Raw genomic sequence first — 21,695 nt, 5'->3', positions numbered from 1 at the left:
CCCCTCCTGGCACTCACTCGATCCCATGGCCTAACCTGCTAAAACTACGCCAACAACACAAATCATCTTCAAAATCCCAAAGGACTCCTCTGACTCATTCCTGATCTCGCAACATGCCCCTCATAAATTAACCACTGGATGACGGTCAACCATCTCATATTCAACTGAGGCAAAACTGAGGCAAAACTGAGATCATGCGCTGTGGGAAGACTGTCCTCTTTCCCCAACCCACCCCGTGGCCACTCTCTCTAGGCACTCTGCCCACCTCCTCGAACACAATAAAAGCCTCGCCTGCATCATAGACGTGGACCTGACCCTCACACTGCATCAGCTCTGTGAGTAAAAGCTGCTACTTTCACATTCACATTCTCTGCCACTTATTTCCCTACCTAATCTTCCCTCACAGAGTCTCTGCAACAATGGCTATCACCCTTTCACGCACGGACACTGACTATGACAACTGACTATGCCAACGCCCCATACCTGGGAGCCACTGCATCACAGCTAAGTAAACTCCAATGGATACAAAACACTGCCACTAGGCTCCTTGTAGGCTCCTCCTAGTGCTTGGCCCTAGAGACCATATCTCAACCGCCCTCTGCGTCCTTCACTGGCTCCCTATTGGGCGATGATCCACTTTCAAGACAATGGGCCTCATTACAACTCAGGCGTTAAGGGTTAACGCCACCGTTAACCCTTAACGCCTGATTCTGATTTTAACGCCTGCTTTTAGCAGGCGTTAAAATCCATGGCGCTAACCTGCCATGGTGCTAATTACGCCGCCGTAATTTACGGCGGCGTAATTAGCGCCTTCCCCACTCCCATTATGCCCTATGGGGCAAAAATGGGAATGGGGAAGGGAAAATGGGAAATGGGGATTTACCGCCCCACTCACCTTGGAATGGGGTGGTAAATCCGCCATCCACCATGGTGTAAACAGAGTTTACACCATGGTGGTAAAGTTGGTGCACTTAGCACCAAGGTTGTAATGAGGCCCAATGTGCATTACCCACTGGGCACTCCAGAACACAGGAGCGGACTACCTGCAGCACAAACTCACAAAAGTCAGGCCTAACAGAAACCTTCAATCAGACACAGCATTTCTCCTCATCATACCTGTGACAAAATCAACAAGAATAGGGGGTTCGCCTTTCTCAGTCCAAGCACCCACCATCTGGAACACAATCCCTTGAACCATCCGAAGCATAGAAGATCAGCCAGCTTTAAGAAAGGTTCTCAAGACCTGGTTCTAGCCTTAAACAGCATGAAAAACTCATCCCAACTCCTGAAAGATTCTTTCTCACTCCTTAAAGGGAATGCAAGTGCACCTGAGGAGTCGACAAGGGGGGACCTCAAACCTGCTGAAGGAACTCAGTCAAGCCTTTATGACAGGCTCAGTAAGATCTCCTCCAAACAGGTATCAGTCTCTCTTCTATGGAACGGCAAGCATGCATCACAACAAAAGATAACCACATCCGCACTGGTTCAGCCCATTCACCTGCATACCTATCAATACACTCTAAACGATTACACACACCTATGACACTTATTATCTTATCTTATAGAATACACCTGAGACCCATGCAAGAATCTGCATAATTGTCACGACTCGCTCCCTTCGCTCCCGTTCCCACCACTTGGGGGCATGATTTGGGGTTTATTCCCTACTGGACCTTTCCTCCGAACCTTATGCTACAGTGCTGTGATGAATTGGGAGCGCTAAATCCCTATTTTCCAAGCTACTTCCCTTCCGGATCCATTCCAGGTTTTTGGCAGCCAGCATGCTTCTTTAACCAAATGACTATGCTTCCCAGAATGCCTGGCCCACTGCTCCACCTCCACCCTTGCAGGACAAGGTTGGGTGGAGGATAGGTAACAGCTGTGGCTGCAGGTGCAGCAATCAGCACACCTGAGGCGTGTGCTCGTTAAGCAGCTTTAAAAGCCTCAGTCTTACTTCAGTCCAGCGCTGGTCATCGTTTGCAGTGTTCCTGTTGTGACTAGTCCCTTGTTCCTTGTTCCTTGCCTTTGTACCTAGTTCCTAGTTCCTGTTTTCTTGTTCCTCCGCCCTGAATCTCGGATTCATGCGCTAATTGATTTCTGCTCCCTTGAGTCCCTTTTTGTCTTCCTCTGTTTGCAGGCAGCATTTCTCAGTGCTTCCCCCTTTTAGATGCAGCCCAGTTTGTCTGTGTTCTATATTTCTTTGACTCTGTCCTTTGCTGCTGTAAACCCGTATGCCTTAGCCTTCCTCTTAGATTAGCTTCCTGTCTTTTCCTTGGAGGGGTAGGGAGAAGTTTGCATTGGTTATTTCGTTTTTCCCTGCTCCTGATCCTTACTTTCTATTGGGATCCATTCCATGTTTTCCATTGCACTTCTGCATTTATTTCCCATTTGATTATTAGGTGTGGTGTGCGGTTGTAGCTAGCTCCTGTGTGAATGCTTATGTTTTCCTCACTAATTTGTAATCACTATTCCAACTTAGGTATTTAGTTTTCCTCCCATTGCTGTTCTAGCCTTTCTGGGTCCTAGTTTCATCAACAGGATTCGTGGGCTAGCTGACATTCAAGAGGTTTATCTCGTCCTCGTGAGTACAGTTCTTTAGTTCCCTTATTTAATACCATCAAGAGTGTTAGTTCACAGATCCTGTCATTGCTTGCCCTCCACGTGGGTTTAGCGCTGTCAGTACCTGTAACAGCAATTGGGGGTAAGGCGCTTGCCGACTTTCCTCGCGATCAGGTGCTTACCCCACATCCCTTTTCATATATTGGTTTTGTTGTCACACTCTATTTGCACTCCTGGGTTCTAGCATACATGAGTCGTTGTTCCTGTGTGCACGTAGTTTAATTCGAAGCTATTCACTGTGTGATTTAGTGCACATTTCCCTTGCCATATTCGCTGCCTTTGTACTCGCCTGACTAATCCTGACAGAATGACCAGCCCAAAATTCCCATTGAATATGGCAAGTTTAAGAAAGAAAGGCAGCAAGGCCTCTAACAAGTTTGTACAGAAAGCTTCCCCTACATTTACCTGTGACAATCAAATCACTAGTCCTGACTTAAATGAACTCCTTGTCACGAATGGGCATTTACGTGCAAAGTATTTTTCCCATAGGATGGCACATCCTACATTGCCTGATCCTAGTTCTATCTTTTGTTTTGATCCCGATTCTATGTCAGCGCAAGCCTTAGCCGCAGAAAACAACACACTGTTAGACTTATTATACAAGAGTACCTCTGTTGTTGAACCCCATGATTCCAGTTGTGCTTCACCTCAGATAGAACAGTTTCATGATACAAACATAAAGAATGGAGGGGTTCCTTGCATAACTTCTGTTTTCTACCCTCAGTCTAAAGCATACTCCTTTGCACAGGTACATACTGTAGTCCCTAATGCCAAGAGGTCTAATGTCAATAGTTTGCTTAAGGGAAACACAGACCAAGTTGGTAAGAGAAACTATAGATCACAGAACCTGCAAGCAGTAGAGGACAATGTACAATCGGTGCACATCCAGATTGCTAGTGCAGGATCCAGCCCTGATGCCACTATGCCTCCCCCTGTGCCTACTGATAGTGATGTACAGTTAATGCAGGGCATGCTAAGAGCTAAGCTTGAGGAGTTAAGACAAGAATTCATTTCTTTACAAGAGGAGAATAAAACCTTGCACTCTTTACTGAATACACCTCAGACTTTATCTGTTGATGTTGAGGAAGTGAACACTGTTCAGCCCCTGAGTGCAGAGACTTTGGTAAACCATGATATTTGTCAATATGTTAGATCTATTGGGAGTGAAGGTCTTTCGTCTAGCACAGCGCTTAATCTGGGCACAGTTTCTAACAATTGTTCTGCTGTTTGTCAGGGATTGCAGTTAGCTGAAGATTTACAAGCCACTCCTTTACCTAAAATTTCCTGTGTAGCAGTTTGTCATAATTCTGAGCTAGCACACATACAAGCTTCTGATTTCCAAACACAATCCACAATGGTGGCATACACAGATTCAGTCACTACAGTAGGCTTAGGCCCTGCTCTTGATACAGCTGCTGAGACTGAAGTAGATGTTAAAGCTGATGTGGAAAACGATGTTACCTCTGGGTTCACTCTTCCTTCTGCCAATTCTGATCAATACGAACAGTCAGAGACAGTACAGATTTCATGTTCTGATGGACTCATTCCACTCATTCCACAGTATACAGAACCAAAAAACCGGCAGGCGATTCCTGAACTGTTGATTGTTAATCTGCCTCTTTCAGAAGCTAAAACAGAGGAATGGACAATTGACGAAATCCTGATTAACAGAGACTTTACTATGGTGATTGCACTGGTTGATTTTGACTTCTACAAAGAATGAGACTCAGTGTCACCCACTAAAGAAAGGGACTGCAAGGGTACAGCTCAGTCTTTGGTTACTGGTGCCAAGGAGTCTACTGCCCTAAAGGTGCCCTCCATTCCTGAGCCACCAATGTGTCTGTCAACTTCTGAGACTTCTGTCTGTCCTCCTACAACCATTGACTCTTCTATGATCCAATCCACAGCCCTGCAGTCATCTTTGGCACACGTGTCTTCAACCAATGAACCGCTGCCATGTCTGCCATTTACTCAAGAGCCAGTCCTAAAGACCTGGACATGTTTGTATCCAGCAACCGAGATTGCTTCAGCTTGCATGCCTTCAGCCTCAAGGTTTCCCCTGGCCTGCCTGTCTTCAGCTACAGTGACTCATCCTGCAGATCATCCTTCAGCTTTAGAGCCTCCGGTAGTCCATCAAAAGTGCATGTCTTCAGTCCCGGAGTATACTGAGTATTTGCCTTCAGTTCATGAGACGCCTGTATCCTGCTTAGCCTCGCTGCCAATATCAGAGGTATACCTGTCTACACCATCAGATCCTGCTGTATTTTCTTCTACTCCAGCGATTCCTCCTGAATCCCAACCATTTACTGTCGATGAACGTCTAGCTTGCCTTTCTTTTGCTTCAGGAGGAGCACCAGAATGCCTGCCTTTTCCACAAGACGATTCTCCCAACTGCTTCACTTTAGCATCAGAGCCTCCTATAAATGCAGCATCAGAGTTTGAGACTTTTGCCAGCTCCCGCTTCAGAGTCATCAAGCTGGACCAAGTGGTGAGTCAGAACCACTCACCTGGGTGTGCACAGGGGGTGGTGCAGACCGGCGTATTACCTACAGGACTTGTGCAACAGAATTCCGCCAAGAAGCACCAGTTGGGTGCTAGTAGCCAAAGGAAGGGAATGACTGCTGCAGTTCAAAATGTGTCTGTTATTGCTCCTTCTGCGAGTGTGCCTGAAATACCAAGTACTGCGTACTATCAGTATGCCAAACGTCCCTGCTGTTGTATCCCACGTGCAACAAGGTGGTTACACGACTGTAACCAGGAGTACCAGCCTTGTACAACCCATTGGACTTTCAGGTCTCCAAGGCGTAGAACATGTGCAGTCAAACCTTAGTCACTTTCAACCACAAGCTTTTCCCAGATGGATGACAGAAGAAAATCTGAACCTCTACCTCAGCCGCCACCTTCTCTAATGGCTGAACATAAACCTTTCCTGAAGCCAGCAATTTCCTCACCTCCCGCATGTCCACTCTCGGCAGAAAGGCTAACAGGGCTTCTACCATTGTCTAAGGCATGTTGCACCAGCCTGCCTCCCTCCTCAAAGACTTATGAGGGTCCACTCCCAGTGACTGAGCTTCCTGGACCTTCCAACTCTGCTTCAGGTCCTGCAAGTCCTTCATGCCTTTCTTCGAATCATGAGTCTCTTCCTCACCAGAAGCCACCGTTTCCATCAGTACCACCTCCAAAGACAAAGCACTCCTATCATGGAAGTCCATCTGCCTTTGCCCACAGGCCACCATTTCCATCAGTGCCACCTCCAAAGAAAAAGCACTCCCATCATGGAAAGAAGATGTCTCGTGCGGGTGGCGGGCACCCGAAGACGGCCGTAGGAGGGGGTATACTGTCACGACTCGCTCCCTTCGCTCCCGTTCCCACCACTTGGGGGCATGATTTGGGGTTTCTTCCCTACTGGACCATTCCTCCGAACCTTATGCTACAGTGCTGTGATGAATTGGGAGCGCTAAATCCCTATTTTCCAAGCTACTTCCCTTCCGGATCCATTCCAGGTTTTTGGCAGCCAGCATGCTTCTTTAACCAAATGACTATGCTTCCCAGAATGCCTGGCCCACTGCTCCACCTCCACCCTTGCAGGACAAGGTTGGGTGGAGGATAGGTAACAGCTGTGGCTGCAGGTGCAGCAATCAGCACACCTGAGGCGTGTGCTCGTTAAGCAGCTTTAAAAGCCTCAGTCTTACTTCAGTCCAGCGCTGGTCATCGTTTGCAGTGTTCCTGTTGTGACTAGTCCCTTGTTCCTTGTTCCTTGCCTTTGTACCTAGTTCCTAGTTCCTGTTTTCTTGTTCCTCCGCCCTGAATCTCGGATTCATGCGCTAATTGATTTCTGCTCCCTTGATTCCCTTTTTGTCTTCCTCTGTTTGCAGGCAGCATTTCTCAGTGCTTTCCCCTTTTAGATGCAGCCCAGTTTGTCTGTGTTCTATATTTCTTTGACTCTGTCCTTTGCTGCTGTAAACCCGTATGCCTTAGCCTTCCTCTTAGATTAGCTTCCTGTCTTTTCCTTGGAGGGGTAGGGAGAAGTTTGCATTGGTTATTTCGTTTTTCCCTGCTCCTGATCCTTACTTTCTATTGGGATCCATTCCATGTTTTCCATTGCACTTCTGCATTTATTTCCCATTTGATTATTAGGTGTGGTGTGCGGTTGTAGCTAGCTCCTGTGTGAATGCTTATGTTTTCCTCACTAATTTGTAATCACTATTCCAACTTAGGTATTTAGTTTTCCTCCCATTGCTGTTCTAGCCTTTCTGGGTCCCAGTTTCATCAACAGGATTCGTGGGCTAGCTGACATTCAAGAGGTTTATCTCGTCCTTGTGAGTACAGTTCTTTAGTTCCCTTATTTAATACCATCAAGAGTGTTAGTTCACAGATCCTGTCATTGCTTGCCCTCCACGTGGGTTTAGCGCTGTCAGTACCTGTAACAGCAATTGGGGGTAAGGCGCTTGCCGACTTTCCTCACGATCAGGTGCTTACCCCACATCCCTTTTCATATATTGGTTTTGTTGTCACACTCTATTTGCACTCCTGGGTTCTAGCATACATGAGTCGTTGTTCCTGTGTGCACGTAGTTTAATTCGAAGCTATTCACTGTGTGATTTAGTGCACATTTCCCTTGCCATATTCGCTGCCTTTGTACTCGCCTGACTAATCCTGACAATAATGTGACCCGTCTGACTATCCCATTCCTCCTGACAACTTGCCACAGCACCCATTCTTTCACAGGATAAATACGGATACCATCCATGGACCTAGTCAGCCCTACCCACCTTTGTGCTGGCTAAAAATGCAGAAACGCATTTTAGACATCCTTCCACCACATCTTACATCTTTGACTACAGTCTCACGAAAAGCGTTAACCCCCACAGTGCTTCGAGGCCATAACAATGGCAGTAGGTGCTATACAAGTGACATATAACATAACATAACATGAAAGGAAGCCTAGACAAACTTTACTGCTAGAGCTTCCAACCTCCCAAATTATGAGTGAGTTGGCCAGGTTTGAAATATATTCTTTACTGGTTACAACAAGTAATTGATGGCCTTACCTACTGCATTTAAGCTAGAGGAATTCAGAATACCCTTTTGGTTAGGATTAATATAAGAGTCTATTGTGTCATTGTGTATGCAATTCACATGAATGGATTATCATGGCCCATTTTGGATTGTAAAGTTAATATAATAAGCAATTTCATAGGAAGTTGAAGTCACTGCATGCAAAATACAAGATTAGCACCCTAAGGCAGGGCCTGTGTAAGAACACGCTGCAAACATGTAAAACTAAAATATAGCACTAAGAAGCAGATTGCATATATTGACATGATTTTGCCATTACCATCGTACAGTAAAAGGCCTATGGTTGGAGTAAATGTAGAATTTAATTAAGAGGCATCGCTTTTAGAATTATTTTACTCTGTGGCTCGCAGCTCAGAAGCAACTTAGAGCGAGGCCAGAATGAGTGCACGATTCGAAGCAGGCTGAGCAGGGCACGATAAGGCCACCTAAATGCAGGAAATGTTTCGCTGCATAAGCATATTAGGATGAGATAATGCAAACCACAACAGAATCGGCAGCCTGCACAGTACACTATATTTCAGTGGTGCCCGGTTTCCCTTATCAACCATGGTGCAACTTGCTTTTATGTTTTATAAAAAAAAATTGCAGCAAGGGGACCATTGAATAGATAATATTTAATTTGAGGGATATTTAAAATCAAGGGAAATCTGACAGAAAACGTGTCTAAGAAACAAAGAAATCCTGTAACATCTCGGCAGACAAAATGAATGTGCGTAGCATGGGAGCAGGGAGCTGAGTACCAGGCAGCAACAGCATGGTGGCAAACCCAACACAGCTTGGTATGCAAACATGATATTTAAGCATGAGAGATCCACAATAGGGCATTGAATAAATATTTGTTCCACCTTATGAAGAGAAACAAAAGTGTCTTTCTTATTTATGGATTATCCTGTAAGCTAAATTAGAGCAAAGATACAGAAGCTCCTGTATTTCTTAATGATTACCTTGTAAGTAGAATTAGAGCAAAGACACACAAGGCGTTGCGTTTTTTAACTGATTATACTGTAACTACAGTAGAAGAATTAGGTTGAGGAAAGTTAGCATTAGGCATTCTTTTTTTTGTTCTGAAGTGGAATAAGGGCTTTTTGTTTGTAAAACACCATGGGCCTCGGGCCTCATCAGGAGTCAGGCGTTAAATGGGTGCTATTTCTGCCAAGCAGAAATAGCGTTACCGCTGTGATTCGTGTGCAAATAGCACCGAATCACAACATAGTGAGCATGCACATCGTGCCCCGGCGGTAACGCCAATTGCTACCGGTAAAAATAGCATTTGAAAATTAGCTCCCGCTGAAAAACTCTGCGCCAATAGCACTACCGGCCATTGATGGTGCTATCAGCGCTGGGGCTATAGCTCCAGCGGGACACGCATCACTGCCGGAATGGGAAACTCTGCGGTGCCATTTAAAAAAATCACAATCCATCAAATATTTGAGCTCCCTGCAGCCATCCACATAAGCAAACCAGCTAGAATGTCTCTGGAGAGGGTCAGGGGCAAGGCAGCCCAAGATCGCACCAGAAAGCCAAAATGTACTGAGGGTGAGCTGGTGGTGTTTGCCGATAATGTGATGGCACACCACGACAAGCTATACGGGTCGATGCTGCAGAAACCTCAGCACAGCGGGCCCAACCATCTGGAACATGGTGAGCTAGAAGGTCACAGCAGTGTTCACCGTCCCACAAGATGGCGAAGACTGCAGGAAATGCTGGAACGATCTGCAGGTCTGGGTCCCGGGACTGCTGTCCCAGCACCAACAGGAGAACATGGCCATTGGTGGTGGGACTGTGCTGCCACTTGCACTAACGTCATGGGAGGACAAGTGCAGCTCTGTGTTGCACATGGAGGACATGAAGGGCATTGGAGGTGCAGAGGCGGGTGCCGGCAGCCTGGAGGCAGAAGGTGAGTCAACCCCCCCAACCGATGTGCATGCAACAATGACAGCCTAGCACAGTATGCCACAGTGGTCAGACACATTAGCCAGGCATTACAACAGGGCACAGTGAGTGGGTGCCACAACAGCCACCTACCACAGCATCCATGTGCCAGTGCACCAAGGTCACCCCTGTGAGTCAGAACACTGTTGAGGGCTGCCAAGGGACCCATACAAGTGTCATGCACCACACACCCATGGTGGCAACACACCAGTGCCCTATAGGGACCTGACAGTGCCATGCACCCCACCACCGCTCCAATGATTAACACCTGCGGAGGCAACGCCGGTGCGTAAGGAACAGAAGCATGCAAGCCAGATAACAGATGCTCCAGCACTGACATCTTGCCATCCCCATGCAAAACCCCTATGTGCCCCCCCATATTTGCACCTGTCACCATCATTGTGAATCCACTTGTAAATGCCCCTGAGCAGGCATGTCCATCAACTTAATAGTCTGGTGCCCCATTAATCACCATGTACTGAATGCCATGCATGCCGAAACACTTGGTTGAATGAGACCTAACACCATCACCTATGTCCCCTACAGGCACACAAGCAACGCCAGAGGCGTCGACGGACGAAGAGGCGGCTGGCCCATCTATGAGTGTGCTGTCCTACCACACACACAACACCACCACCCCCTGGAAAGGGGCAGACATGCCACACATAGGCAGAAGACAGAGCAAGCCACTCTGCCTCACCGCAGGAGCATGCCCACTCACCCGTCCAGCCCTCGAGGAGCAGCACAATTCCATGTGACAACACCTCTGCCGCAGTTGACACCACCACGGAGGACAAGACAACAGTTCCCTTGACATTTGAGTCACAGGGTGACAGCAGCAGTGTGTTTAATCATGCAGGAGTGCCACCAACCCCTGGCCGCAGGCTGCAGCAGCAGGCCCCTGCCACACCAGAGAGCCCGCCATGCCGCTGATGCTTGCAAAAGTCAGAGCGGGACACTGACATGCCCTCCATTGGCTCCCCTGTTGCAAGCCCACACTGTCAATTCCTCCATTCACAACTGCAGTCTACGGCTACATTGGGTATGTTGATGCAGAGGCTTGGGGCCATGGAACATTGGCAACGGGAGATGGAGGCCATTGGCCAAACCCACTCTGTCCATATGCAGATGATATGTGACGCAATACAGGGTGCAACAAGCAGGATGGTGTGGGACATTGCCAGGACCCAGAGGGTCACTACCGCCAGCACTGTTCCACTGGTGGCATTTGGCCAAAGGCTGAAAGAAATTATGGAGGGTGTCTCAGCCCTTGCAGAAGCCATCCGTCAGAGCAATGAGCTCCAACAACAACAGCTTCAGGGGGAAGGCTTGATCCCTTCTCATTCCAATACACCTATGTAGGATTCCCAGCAGAGCACACATAGTTGTCAGTCCCTGTGCCAGTTGCGTGCCAGGTCACTGGCTGCTGGGAGTCGTGGAAAGAAGGCATGGCCATAGTGATTGGCATGATGACCGTTGGCCCGAGTGACCATGCCATGGAGTCTTTGGAGGGCGGTGGGAAGGGGGATTGTGTGGTGGGGTGTTGGTGGTGGGTGGGGCAGGGGGGATTGTGTGCTGGGGTGTTGGTGGTGGGCAGGGGGGGTGGCAGGCATTCTGTGCTGGGGTGTTTGTGGTGGGCAGATGAGGGGTGATTGTGTGCTGGGGTGTTACTGGTGGGCAGTGGAGAGGGGATAGTTGGTGCAAAATGTTACATAAGTGTTTGTTGAACATCAATAATGTGAGGACATTCCTGATTGTGTTCATATGCAGTTTATTTACAGTGCTGGCTGTGGCCTAACGGATGGTGATGTACTAGAAAAATTGTCTATTTGTGCCTGCCGGGCAAGTCTCCCTTCCCTCACGTCATCCCTGGGAGTGGCTGCTCTTGCTCCGGCCTCATGCTGTTCATCTGGGTCTTCCTCTGGGTGTGGCCTGTCCGTGTCAGGGGTTAGTGGCACATTCCTCCTCAAGCAAATGGTGTGTAGCATTGCACACACCAGAACAATTTTCCTAACTTTGTCAGGGGCATATATTAGGGCTCCACTAGTGCGTTCTAGGCAATAGAATCTTGCCTTGAGGAGTCCAAAGGTGCACTCAATGAATACACAGATTCGGCTGTGGGCATGGTTGCCGGCTGTCTTCTGCGGTGTGTGTGGGTCATGCACAGGGGTCATCAGCTATGCCAGCTGCGGATATCCAGAGTCACCTACATGTGGTGGCATACAGACATCAGTCAGTTGTCTCATACATGGGTCTGCTATCACGATGTATTGTGGCATTGTTAGCTGTGTACATGCATGTGTCCACCCTGCACTTGCAATGTGTATGTCTGATGTATGTGCAGTCTTTGTACATGGTCACATGCAGAACTTTGCCTGTACATGCACCCTTTGGCATTGTTTGCGGGTGTTCTGTGGCATGTCCCAGGTGACTGCACATGGCCACATTGCTGTGGCATGAGTAGGCATGCTGTTGGGTGCTGCTCTGTGGATCTGTGCATTTCTGCATTCTTAGTGATGGCAGCGGTATGTGTGTACATCAGCATGTGTGTCCAGGTGTGTCCGACGTGTGCATGCTCCCTTGGATGCCCCCTGTCTTTGATGCAGGTACTGCCTGTGTGCTGCCAGTGCATCCCCTTTTCATGCTTTGTTTCAGTGTGGCCATCCCTCCCTTTTTGGTCTGGTGCTTCACTGTGCATATGTGGCAGGGAGTGTACTCACCCACTATCCAGGTCCGTTGTCCTCTGTGCCTCTTTGTGTATCCTAAAAGTGTGCTGTTGCTTGGGACCATGGAGTCATGGGTGGAACCTGGGTAGCGAGCACAGCAGTGGGTGATGATGAGGTTAGGCCTGTAAATTACCTGCATATTGAGTGAGTGGCAGTGCTTCCGATTCCTGTAGACAGCCTCATGGGCCTGTGGCACCACCAACGCAACATGGATGCCATCAATGGCTGCTATGACATTAGGCAGTTCTGCGGTGGCATATAACCTTGCCGATCATGTCGTTGACCTGGGCTTGGGTGGAGGGAAGTGCAATATGTTGTTGACATGGCGCAGGATGGCATCCAGAACCTGGCCTAGGACTGCACAGAATGTGGGCTGTGCCATACCGTGCATCATGGCCACAGAGTGCTGGAAGGTGCCTGTTCCCAGGAACTGCAGGACTGCCAACAGCTTCACCAGTGGGGCACAGCTGTATGGATATTTATCCTGCTCCCTATGTCCTCCTGGATTGCGGGCAGAAGCGTGTGATGGTCTCCCTATTGAGACGGTACTCAGTAACCAACTGGGTGTTGCTGAGGGCCCACGGTGATGGACTGACTCTGCGGATGGGTGCTTGCCTTGCTTGGACCGCTCTCCTCCTCCTCGCACTCCTCTTCACCCCCCGCCCCTGTACTCCCTGTGCTCTAGCCTAGTTGGCCTGCATCTCAAGGACCAGGGGTGCAGCATGGGCAGCTGCCTGTCCCAGCTTGCAGCGAATAATAGCAGCATGGTGTTGGAAACTGTGTTCGGGGCTTGGTCCTGTTTTATGTAGCCCTCTGGTGTGCATTGTGAGCACCTATAGCATTATTCCTGGGACTGGGTGCATTTACCTCCAGCTGGAGGTATTTCTCAGCTGTATTAGTGCTGGTTTTCGGCACTGTTACCACCGTACATTCACTTGTGATACAGCTGTATTTTGCCGTTGAATTGTTATCTCAATTAACGCCGTCTTGTAATTGCACCGGCTGTAATAGCGCTGGTACATTATTGTGTACACCGCTATTTGCGTCAACTCGTAATCTGGTGGAACGGTTTTGGCGGTGCTATTTAACGGATACCGACCAACTTGTGATGAGGCCCTTGGAGTTTTCTTTGTGGAACACAGGTTTTGTGTAAAAGGATAAAGGATTTAGCATCACAAAACATTTCACCCATAGTTAAATTATACAGATGGATTTTGAAACATTTAGTTGGTTTAAAAAATATGTATTGTAGACACAGAAGTTGATTTTAAGAGGGCCAGATTCATATCATATTTCTTGTACCTAGATACAACAAACTGAAATATTTCTAATTAACTGAAAGAATTAGAGTTTCAATTGCAAACAGTGGGATTATTATTTGGAATTTCTGAAAGTTCATGTATGGTATATTTTTAGTGCACATTAGGGTTACACATCTGAAATAATACAACTTTTCATATGTCCAACATAAAGGACATGTTACTTAGAGCATGTACGTATTGGCAATTATTTTTATATGTACAATGAACAATATGTAACTTGCCAAAGCCTGGTTGTCCAATTTCTAAACTTGACAAACCCTAGACAGCCTACATGTGTTTCATACCACCCATAATCTATATAAATATTCTAGGTGTGTGCTGCTTCATGGCCGCTGAACTTCTTAAAGCACAATTTTGATCATTACATGATCACAATTTTGATCATGTAAATGCTGCGGTATTTTGTAAATACAGCGGCATTTACAAATACAACAACAGTGTATTTCTCACTGCAGTGGCTTTCGATGGAGTCTCCTGGGCTCCCACAGGGTTGGGGGAGCCCAGGAGACTCCAAGCGAAAGCCGCCGTAGTGAGAAATATTGTGGTATTTAGGAACACAACCGGGTTGTGTTTCTACCTACAGCGGCTTTCACTTTGAGTCACCTGTGATTCTCCGGGTGAGCCCAAGAGAATCATAGTGAAAGCTGCTGCAGGCAGAACCACTGCAGCATTTCGAAACACAGCCGGGTTGTGTTCCTGCCTGCAGCAGCTTTCAATTTGAGTCTCCTGCGCTCCCCCGGGAGAGCCCAAGAGACTCAAAATAAAAGCTGCTGCAGGCAGAAACACTGCATCATTTGGACAAAGAACCGCATTGTGTTTCTGCCTGCAGTGGCTTTCACTTTGAGACCCCTGGACTCCACCCAGGGAGCCCAAGAGACTCAAAGTGAAAGCCGCTGCAGGCAGAAACACTGCGGCATTTGGAAACACAACCACGTTGTGTTTCTGCCTGCAGCGGCTTTCATTTTGAGTCTCCTGGGCTCCGTAGGGGGAGCCCAGGAGACTCAAAGTGAAAGCCCCTGCAGGCAGAAATACAATACAGTTGTATTTAAAAACACAGAGGTTTTCTTCCTAAGTTTCTCGGGCTCCTCCCACTTAGAAAGAAAACCACTGTGTTTCTAAATACAACAATGTTGAATTTATGTTTGCGGTAGCTTCAGCTTGGAGCCCAGGGGACTCCAAGCTGAAGCCACTGCAAACATAAATACAACATTTTAAAATCTGCGGTTTTCTTTCTAAGTTTTCTGGGCTCCTCCAGCCCAGAAAACTTAGAAAGAAAACCGCAGCTTTTATATTTCAATGCTTCACATTTTTGGGTTTGAGCTTCATTTGCTCAAAGCTTTACATAGGGACTTTGTTTAAAATATTTTATATATATATTTTTGATTTTGGGCCATCTTTTTAGCCAATAACATTTTTGAGCACACTATTCCTTTAAGTGTTTGACCGGGGAAAATATCCGATTATTTTTAAACATTTCATTTCCTTCTATCTTCTTTCAACTCTGAAATACTAAAACAGCTACTTTTGACAAGAGTAAAATATTCTAAACAAAAATGCCCAAGAAGAAGAGGAAAGGGGAAATGTGATAGGAAAGCCAAACTTTAGAGGAAACATGTTTCAAATCCTGTTAAGGCACCCGTGAGTTCAGTAAAACATTGGCAAACCAATGAATATTCCCAGGCTCCCATCAGATGGTCGAAAAAAACAGGTCAGTATGGTGGATGCCTGTGAGATAGACATCAAATGAGACAAGTATTTCTAGATTTCCAGATAATGTTTTCTATCGATTTTTATGATTGTGTACATACATCCCTTCATTATGTAAAATACTTATGGACCCCAATATGCTGCCAATATTTGTAAAACAATACAGGTTGCCGCTAGCATCCAAGGAATCCCTCATGGAGATTATACAAACATTTTGAATGCCATGTGATTATTAGTCCGATCCACAGTACCTTTATTAACACTGTACTAGGAATATTAAAAACCAATGAATATCGGAGACTCTGTGCCACCCTAAGGGAACTGATCTGCACATGTCAAGGTGGCCTCTTTCTTAAATCAATTAGGGTCTTGCAGAGATCCAGGTATCTAAAGTATATTCTGTTATCATGTTCATGAACGTATATTGAGTCAATACGCCCGAGACGGTGGACCATTACCACCCAAGTTAATGCGTCGAGGGCCGATAGTTACAGGCCCGAGCATAGCAAGGGCCTTAACAAACTCCCCCGGGGCATTACCATGGGTGGTAATGGCCCACCACCGAGGGGCTTATCACCATTATTACCCCAGCATGTTAGACTGGGGTACTAATGTTTTTTTTTCTGACTGTGAGACATAGTCAATTTTCTGTTTCTGTGGTGGCCATAGTAAACAAAGAAAATATCCACCATGAAAGGGGAGAAGGGAGTACGCGTAGTCCCTTCTCCCTTTCCATGGTCACCTGAAAAAAGAAAAAGAAGACGACGACCGGCCCATAACAACAGTGTACCCGGCGCACGATGCACACAGGTGGGTCCATGGGATAACACCCAATCCACATGAAGTGTATCCTCTGGATTCACCGCGCTGGGTACTAATAGACTATCTCGGTATACGGTGACTACCAATACAAACATGTCTTTATCTTTTGGGGCAGCAATATGCATGGGCCTGTACTCTGTTTTGATACATGAACAGCAAGCATACGTTCAACACATTCCTACATAAAGCCCTGCCAGATGTTGCAAAATTAGGGAGTTTAGGCCAATAATCATAAATAAAACTGATGAAAAACACTTGGTGGAGTTGTGCTATTTGTTGACCCAACTAAGAAATGCAGGTGCACAACTTTGTCTTCTGAAAGCTCAGTCAGTAAGAACCAAAGTAAACTTCTTAAGCCATTTAATCAAAGTCAATGTCCTTAAGCCCCAGATAAAGAAGGTTGAGATTGTACTGAAATTTAAAAATCTAAGTGAATTGTGAAGTCTCATAAGATTGACCAGTGGCAGTTGAAAATTCATAGACAATAATAGAGTGATCTCTCAGCCCTTAGTACGTCAATTTGAAGGCAGAGGTTAAGTGGGTGTGGGGGGAATCTGAAACAGAGGCTATGAAACTACTGAATATAAGTCTATCCAAAGCACCTCACTTATATTTTCCTACTACAAATTAAGAATGTTTCCTAGAAACAGGATTTTGAAACACCTTTTTTGAACTGTGTTCTTATATCAGAAACAAGACCATGTTAATAAGGGTATTTCAGGGTATTTCATACACAAGTAAAACATTATCAACAAATGTGAGAAATCACTCCTGGCAACTGTATAGCTGTTGATAAACTTGTTTCTGTTGATCAACGGTATATAATAGTTTAGATTTACCACCCACTTGTCGAATTGTTACAAAACAAGCGAATATGGGCTAGAAATGCCTCTAATTCAAGGATTATTTCCAGTATTCTTTCAATGATTACCCTGCACTAATCAGTAATGACCATTGACATAAGTACTAGCAGATGTACATGATTGATTTGACTGTTCAGAAGATGAAGAATTAAAAACAACTGATAATATAGAGGCGTATCTTGCTTCTCCTCACAAAGTGTATGCTGAAATGCCATTGGTTATGTAGGTGGATGTGCTTAACATATCAAAGAAAATGGTGAGCTGTAATTAGTATTTGGTGATGAACATGCCTGGGTGAATTCTATCCCTGAACCTTCTTCTGGCTATAAAATTGGTCCTGTGAGTATTCAGGTGGCAGAACCAATGAACATATGTAAAGCTGTCTTACTGCCATGAATCATTAACTTCAGGAAATAGTAATAATAACTGAATCAATGGGCCTCATTATAAGTGTGCCGGTCCGGAAACAACAGTGCCAGTAAGATTACCGGCACCGTTGTTTTCCGGACCAGCACACTATGGGTTTGCCTGCCAGAGCCACTGTGCCCAACAGGCTGACCCTGCTGGGCACAGTGGCCATGGTAGGTAAGCCGTCACGGAAGCACGAGCACCGTTAACAATGGGGCCGGTGCTTCTGTCCAGTAGGATTCTATGGTAATGGGGACTTACAAATTGCCAGCGCCTTACTTCCCAGACCACCGTGGTTGTAATCCACCCGTTTTATCGGGATGTTAGGTGCCGGTAATTCATTCCAAGTCTGGCGGCAACTGACCGGTAGTACCGGCAGCATCACCGTTGGACTCAGAATGAGACCCAATGTCTGAAATTTAATTTTTATAAAATATTTTATTGTGGTAAAACTTTTCACATAAACATACATTACATTTACTTTAAGTTAATACATACAAATTTTAAAAGAAAGTAACATGTTATTTTGTTATGCACAAAAAGAAGAAAAATAACTTATCAAACATCAGTTCAGTGGATTATTAAAACTTTCCATTTTCTTCAAAATGATTTGCAAAAAATGACATCAAGATATAATCAAGCTTTGATGTGTTCCCCACATTAGTCGAATCCAATGGAGTTCTGTCAGAACAGCGTTGCCCAAAAGGCGATTTCTATCCTCAGCCAGGGCTAAGCAGACCATCACCAGATGTTTTACACTTTCCTCATCACTGTTCCCACAGAATCTACAACTAGAGTTTCCCCATGTATGATCCCATTTGCTTATCCGTTCCAACAATGGAAGCTGATTAAGGCGGAAAGGCAGGTATATGCATCATAATGTTGGGCATGGGAAAATGTGTCCCTTTTGGTGGTGAATTTTGCATATTCGCCATAAAGTGTGTATGAGCCCACTTTGTCTGCAGTTTCCTCCCAATCATACCTAAAGAGCTTTCTTTTATTTGGGAACATATTAATTGTGAGTTTGTCCAGGAACCAATCAGCTGTAGAAGATTCAACATCCGCTGTTTAAAACTAGTGATAATAAGGCCTGATTTACGTGTTTGTTTTGTCCCCCAACTCTGATTCAAGGAGTCTGGCGGTGGATTCAAGAGCTTGGCAAGCTCAGACATGTTCCTCCACAGGGCTCTCACTGCTAGGGAGATCAGGCCAGACTCGTGACTTATGATGGCATTTGGAAGTGAATTTGCCAACCCAAGGATTATTTTCCAGAACAAGGCCTGCATGGAGTTGAGATAGGGGCCCAGATCAATCATGGAAATGTCCAGGCCACATAGCAGTGTTGGTTCCACCTTGAGTAAGTAAAATGAAAGGAGAGGTCTCAGGGAGTAGCAACACAACTGTGAGTATATGCGCTTCATTTTAATTAGGAACAGAGTAAATAGATTTTTTTAGGGAGAGTTTCCAGCTCTCTTTAGAGCTTTTATTGGACACCTCATATCCCAGGTACTTCAAAGTTTGAACTCTCATCAAGGGATTCTCCCCAACTCTCCAATTAAAGGTTTTAGGCACTTGTTTGTAGTAAAGATCATTACTGGGGGCTTTTGGCCATTCATTTTGAGGTTATTCACTGTGTAATTGAAGAATAGGCTTAGCTTTCTTTGCAGACCCATTGGAGTAAGATCGAATAATACAATGTTGTCTGCAAAGGTTATCCAATCAAGAGTTACTTAGCCCAGTTTTACAGGGTTGGTTGTGTCTTGCTTCCAGATTTTATTCATATCAGTCATGTAAAGGTTGAACAGAGTTGGCGCGACCGCACACCCCTGTCGTAGACTGACAAAGGTGGAAATTGAGTCGGTCAGTGCACCCTCCCCATTGAGCCTTACTCTCAGTGTTGTATTTGTAAGGAGTGTTAGGGAGAATTCTCAAGAATGTGCTAATTTCCCTTACCTTTTGAGACCCCCAGAAACTTTGCTGGATTTCTAGGATTTAAATTTTTTACCTGGAAAGAGTGTGAGCCCTTGTTTTCCCACTCTTTCATGTATTTTGATGTGTGTTTTACTTTTGTGTTCTTTGGGCATGGAGTTGTACAACAACTCCATAGGCATCATCTTTTTCGGTTGTAGGTCAACTGGTCGAATCTAAATGGTCGACAGGACAAATGGTCGACACCAAAAGGTCGACAGGTCAAATGATTGTTTTTTTTTGTTTTTTCACATAATAATTTTTTTTGGGGGGGTCCCCCCAACCCCCTTTTTTTTGCTAAAAACCCCTTTTTTCCCTAAACGAAAACCTAAAAAATATATATATAACTAAAAAACAAAATTCTATCATTTGTCCTGTTGACCAAATTGTGTCGACCATTTGTCTGTCGACCATTTGACTAGACACCATCTTTTTCTTGTGTGTCACACAGCACCTTCAGTGCAGTGGCAGAGGGGTGTCTTTCAGAATTCCCAAGGTTTAAATACCTTATCTGGTACTGACTACCATCTCCCAGAGCATGTAAAGTTAAATTGACTTTACTAGTCTTTTTAAATGTACAGACCCAGAACACACTATCTTCATGTAGAGTGCTGAAGGGGTTGCTTAGCATCCCCTGAGTCTAAACACTCAAGTAACAGTCAAATGTTACCCTTTTCTACTTGAAATGGCCGGTGGCAGTGGTTTTTAACAAACTACCATTATTTTTCCTGACCGTGAACACCGGTAGCTAAAAATCGTGTCAGCCATGTTTTTCAATATGGCGCCCAAGACCTATCCGTAAAAACAGACCCCGGTCGACTTTATTCGCTGTTTTTTTTTAGAAAAGGTCCTTCTTGTGTTTAACTCTGCGCGCCAAACCAGGTTTGGTCCCTTTGTTCATTGGCCTTTGGTGGGTTTCAGTGTTGAAGCCCTCCTCTGGCACCTGAGTGTCTGGGGTTGACAGGATGTGAGGGAGGTGCCCGAAACTACCTGTGCTTAGTCTCCTAGGAGACCTGAATGCACTCTGGTGTGATTGGCTGACTGGCTCTCTGGCAAGGACAACTACCCCGCTGTGTTAGTGACAGGCAGGCTGAAATGAATGGGGGAAAACTGTTTAAAAGCAGGCCTTTGGGACTTTGAAAGCAGAGTCGACCACTGGAACGAAAGAACCGAAGTCGAGCTGAAGGAAGACGAATGCTGCAACTCCTGGTCCACCGGTGAAGCCCTGCTGCAGATCCGAATTTCCTGAAACTCCATCGACAGAGAAGCCCTTCAAGGTTAACTTCTCCCCTTCAGTTTGGTGGGAACAACCAACTCGCAAGTTACCTGGATACCGCCCCTATCACGGGACATCAAATTTTCTTCAGAGTGCTGTTGAAAACCGGATAGCCAGCGGGAAGGATACCAGTTTGTGGTCTTTAAGGGACTCACACCTTAAACCGACATTTTGCCAAGCTTGTGGCCTCTTCCTTGGGCAGTGCAGGAACCTCCCGACGTCCTCCTTCATGTCCCCATGAGTGAATAACAGGAACAGCGAGATCTGCAGGAACTGCCAGGAACAACTGCCTCAGCTACAGCTCGTCTTCATTTAAAAGGTACTGTGCAAGTGCAGTCAAGAACTCTGTTCGTCCGCAGTGAAAGTTTGTGGAACTTTCCCAATTTTTAAGGCGTGTCCTTCCCTAAACCAACATCTAACTTTTCGTCTGACCAACTTCTTCTAAAAATCGTGGCAAAGACTTAACCGTTTACTACCAGAACTGTGCTATCCTATCCAAGACTCTGAACCATTGACTTTGGCCCAGGCCTATTGAATTGTATTGCTGGTTGTAGTGAACTGAAACTATTTGCCCTACCTCTGAACGTATTTGTGCTTTTGACCCTTAGAACCTTGTCTTTTTACCCCTTTTTAGAGTAACTGAAGTGCCATTTTGCTCCCACTTCATGGGAGCTGAACTTGTTCAGAAACTGGTTGGTTGTGTATTGTAGTATATTATATTATGATATTGAGCTGCTCTTGCTAGTGGAATGTTTTCCAACTGACTGTGTAAATAAATGTATATTCTTTTACCAAGAAACCTTGAGTAAGTGTTTGTTTGAACCACTGTGATTGCTAGTCCTTTCTGTAACCCCTTGTATGTACTGCTCACTTTACTCTTGAGATAAGTCTGGCTGATCAGCCACTGCTAACACATTACTGTGTAGTACGGGCTTGTGCCAAAGGTGAAATTGTACTGACACTTGTCTTAATT

The sequence above is a fragment of the Ambystoma mexicanum genome, chromosome 4q (assembly GCF_040938575.1).
Source record: "Ambystoma mexicanum isolate Mex_15411 chromosome 4q, UKY_AmexF1_1, whole genome shotgun sequence".
Lineage (NCBI taxonomy): Eukaryota > Metazoa > Chordata > Amphibia > Caudata > Ambystomatidae > Ambystoma > Ambystoma mexicanum.
Note: the sequence above shows the minus strand (reverse complement) of the source record.